The sequence below is a fragment of the Nomascus leucogenys genome, chromosome 9 (assembly GCF_006542625.1).
Source record: "Nomascus leucogenys isolate Asia chromosome 9, Asia_NLE_v1, whole genome shotgun sequence".
NCBI lineage: Eukaryota > Metazoa > Chordata > Mammalia > Primates > Hylobatidae > Nomascus > Nomascus leucogenys.
In genome coordinates this window covers 34,481,670-34,485,674 of record NC_044389.1, presented here as the reverse complement: position 1 = coordinate 34,485,674, position 4,005 = coordinate 34,481,670, and the positions used below count along the sequence as shown (strand labels likewise).

The following is a 4,005-nucleotide window of genomic DNA, read 5'->3' as shown; positions in this document are numbered from 1 at the left end:
TCACTCACAGTTCCTCGTGGCTGGGGAGCCCTCAGGAAACTTACAATCATGGTGAAAGTCACCTCTTCACAGGGCAGCAGGAGAGAGAATGAGTGCCAGCAAGGGAAGTGCCAGGTGCTTATAAAACCATCAGATCTCGTGAGAACTCACTCCTATCACAAGAACAGCATGAGGGAAACCACGATTCAATTACCTCCCACAAGATCCCTCCCAGGACACATGGGGATTATGGGATTACTATTCAAGATGAGATTTGGGTGGGGACACAGAGCCAAACCATATCAGCCAGTGTGATGGTTAATAGAGCATGCAGACAGCCTATTGTGGGACTATACACACACACACACACACACCACACACACACACACACACACACATAGATATCCTATTCTGTTCCTCTAGAGAAACCTGACTAATGCAGCCAGCAATTCCATTCTAAGTATATGCTCTAGAGAAATTCACATACGTACACCAAGAGTCATATACAAAAAGTTCATAGCACTCTATAATGGTAAGCCATTGGGAAAGTGACTTATTTTCATGCTATGGAATCATATACAGAAATGAAAATCAGCTACCTAGATAACAGTATACATGTCAATTTGAGCGAAGCTTACAAACGGTTGAGTAGAAAAAGGTTGAAGAATTACACTGTATGTAACCAATGATATAATTTTTAAAAGCTTGCAAAAAAAAAAAAACTATGTATTGCTTAAGAATACCTACATAAAAATAGAAATGCTCAGGAATAATAAACACTAAATTTAGGATAATGGGTACATCTTTGGGAAAGGGAGGTGTTGCAATATGGGAGATGTACAGGTAGCTTCAACTACGTTGTTTTTTTCTTTTTTTCACAAAAATAAGACAGTTTTATGTTGTAAAAACATTAGTTATTTCTCAAAGGTTATGTTCTTCTGTCTTCATCTGTCACCAGCTGTCAGCATCTCCTTTAAAGATCGGTTTTTTCCTCATAATGACACCTGCATGCGGCTCATTGGCTGTCCAGATATGGTTTACAACCTAAATGTATAACACTGTCAAACAAGAGCGCCACTGTTGTTTCACATGCCTGAACGTGCTAAGTTAGTCCTAGTGTTTTCTGTACATCTCGGCAGATCTTGGAGAGGCAATACTGGAATTCCTCATCACAGTCATTCTTGCTTTTGCCATAGGTCTCAGAGCACCTGTCGTATTGGTTGCAACACTTTGTCAGGGAAGGGATACCAATGTTAAGATGAACACCAAACAGTGGAGAGCCACATCCATTCGGTGGGGAGGGTTTATAACCATAACGTGGGAAAGGCTTAGATCCGTCACTGCATTTATACTGGCAGAGACCGTCCTCGCCTCCCAGGAGGTCCAAGGCGGCGTTCAGGTATGTGTCTATCTTATGAACGCCGTTCCGGATGGTCTTCAGGGTGGCCCTCCAGTCGGTGGTCTGGGCCTGTTCCTGGCACCTGACAACAGCGGCCATGAGGAGGAGCAGGAGGGTGAGCGCGGGGCGCGGGAGCAGGGCCATCCGCGCAGCGCCAGGCTCTACGGGTCCCCGAGCCACGGCGGGGGGCGCGTCCCCACAGAGTCCCCGGGACGCGCTAGGCAGCGGCGCGGGCCCCAGGCTTGGCAGCCGCCAGCTCCATATCCATGCCTCCTTCCCGGCTGGCCGGCAGGGCCTCGCTGGCTTTACGTGAACCGCCTCGGGGAGGCAGCGCGGTCGCGGGGATGCGCCCGCTCACCTGTTTTTTTTTTTTTTCCTTAAACTGGTAATAGATGCCCACGTAGTTAATTCACACACACAACAAGGAACTATTGAGTGCCTACTATGTACCATGCACTGCTGTAGACACGAGACACTTGGAGAAGCAACAAAAAATTTCTCCCTCTGGAGCTTGCATTCTAGTAAATGTTAAATATTGTGTATCTTTGTGTATATCTTAAATGTTTCATTATAAAAATCTTTAAATAATTTTAAAAGGAATGAGAAATATGGATGTGAAACCTCAATTTAAAAATGGTAACGAGCAGGGCATGGTGGCTCACGCCTGTAATCCCAGCATTTTGGGAGGCTGATGTGGGTGGATCCCCTGAGCTCAGGAGTTTGAGATCAGCCTGGGCACATAGCAAAAACATGTCTCTACAAAAAAAAAAAAAAAAAAATGCTGGGCGTGGTGGCACGTGCCTGTGGTCCCAGCTACTCAAGACACTGAGGTGAGAGGATTGCTTGAACCTGGGAGGTGCAGGTTGCAGTGAGCGGAGATCCCACCACTGCACTCTAGCCTGGGTGATAGAGTGAGATCCTGTCTCAAGAAAAAAAAAAAAAAAAGTAAGCAATCAGGAGATGGAAAAGCCCTTTGTCCAAGTAAACTGGGAGATCTTTGAAACCGCTAACTACAAAACATAATTTAAAAGTTCAAGCCATAGGCAGGAGGGGAGATGGCAATGTTTTAGACAGAAGAAACTAATCCAGCAGTTTAACTTTAAAACACATTTTAAAACTTTTTTTTCCTTTCTCTTGGGTTTCAAGATATAACCTTGAAGCAAACTACAAAAGCCTTTTTCCCTTAGCCGTAAAGTAGACCCCATATCCCTCCCTTTCTCACTGTATATACACCCTTCACATTTATCTTACTGTATGCTAGTATTTAATTATCTGCCTTCTTAGAAGTTCCAAGGGCTAATCTTGAGACAGACAAACCAAGCCTGGAGACACAGTTGCAAAATTCCAAAGATTACTTCAAGGTGGCTAGTCAACAGCGGGGCCATTGTGGAGATGAGACCAGCCCACGCTCCAGGTAGGCTGGGACCCGAGATAGCCACCAGAACGAGACACATAGACGTTGTACTCTGTACAATTCTTGCATGCTTCCCATATCAAATTTTCCTTTTAAGCCCTTCTCTTTCCCCCAAAAATCGAAGTGGTTACTTTAGATGGGAATCTGGCCACTTCCCCATTACTCTCTCGGTTTTTCTGTTTGTTTTAGTTTGAGACAGGGTCTCACCTTGTCACCCGGGTTGGAGTGCAGTTGACAGCTCATTGCAGCTTGGACCTCCGGGGCTAAAGCGTTTCTCCTGCCTCAGCCTCTCAGTTGGTAGGACTACAGGCACGCACCACCACACCCAGCTAATATTTGTAAATTTTTGTAGAGACAGGGTTTCGCCATGTTGCTCAGGCTGGTCTCGGACTCCTGAGCTCAATCTCTTGTTAACTGGACTCTGCAAGCCGCAGGGAGAAACGTGCATTCCTTAGAAAACTAGACTAGAGCATATTTACTGATGCTAAAGAGGTTGGTTTTGTATTTCCCTGGGCAAATAATTCTCTCTGAGCCTCCGTTTCTTCTAGAGATGATGTCCATCTTGCAGGATTGAGAACTGGTATAAGCTCCATTATGAAAAGTGACTGCCACAAGCTTGGCAGAAAACGGGTACACTCCGTTTCTCTCCTTAATACCCTCCATGCCATTTGATTGCACAGCAAGGTAGGCGAGTGAGAACTTAGTGTTAGACTTTCTAAAGTATTTAAGATGTGCAGCGAGCTCTGCCTGTCTTAAGTTTTCAACGGACCGGAAAAGGATACTTTCAGGTGCTGAATTATTAAGAAAAATATGGTGGGCCCCATTTCCATTTCCCCAGACTTAAAGGACCTGGACAAGCAGGCGAGCACCGCCCCTGTCTCGCTTCCAGGGCGGAGCTTGGGCAGGCCCCGCCCTCTTGCTCGGTGGGGCGGGGCGAGGGCTGGAAGCGGGGTAAGTCCAGCGAGCGAGCGAGCGCCCAGCGCCTCGGGCTGAGTGAGGGAGGAGGTTCGGTGGAGAGGCTGCAAGTGGGCGAGGGCTGGGCGCAGAGACCTCATCTGAGCCGGCCGGTGGACGCCCTGGCGGAACCGCCCAGCGTTCCCGTCCTGCGCTACCTGCCCGAACGCGCCTGCGCGCTGCGAACCCCGCCCTGGTGTCACCTGTCGGAGCCCCCCCCGCCCGCGTAGCCGTGCACATGCGCACTGCCGGCCGCCGG

General features: G+C 47.8%; 1 pseudogene; it reads right to left on the bottom strand.

Moving 5' to 3' along the window:
* Positions 1–606: 606 nt before the first annotated feature.
* LOC100600586 lies at positions 607–1,725 on the bottom strand (annotated as a pseudogene).
* Between the last annotated feature and the right edge of the window lie 2,280 nt (positions 1,726–4,005).